A 293-nucleotide genomic window follows, 5' to 3' on the forward strand; every position below is an offset into this window, starting at 1 on the left:
ATTAACAAAGTTTGTGTACTCAGACCAGTAATATTTGGGGTCACAAGTTTTTGCCATGCATATTTTGTGGGTCAGAAGTTAAAACGTTTGGGAACCACTGAGTTAAATTATAAAACATGAGATAAAGTCCTTTGTACTTTAACTGGTGCATTTTAAGTGTATTCATTTATTATTGTTCCATTTATATATTTCAGCTTTTATTTTTAATTATGTCATTTTCAGTCCTCCATACATCTGTAGTGTGCAGCTGGGAGGCTTATTGTTACATTCTCTCTGAGCCCACTGTGATTGCT

Source organism: Austrofundulus limnaeus, unplaced genomic scaffold, assembly GCF_001266775.1.
Source record: "Austrofundulus limnaeus strain Quisiro unplaced genomic scaffold, Austrofundulus_limnaeus-1.0 Scaffold849, whole genome shotgun sequence".
Lineage (NCBI taxonomy): Eukaryota > Metazoa > Chordata > Actinopteri > Cyprinodontiformes > Rivulidae > Austrofundulus > Austrofundulus limnaeus.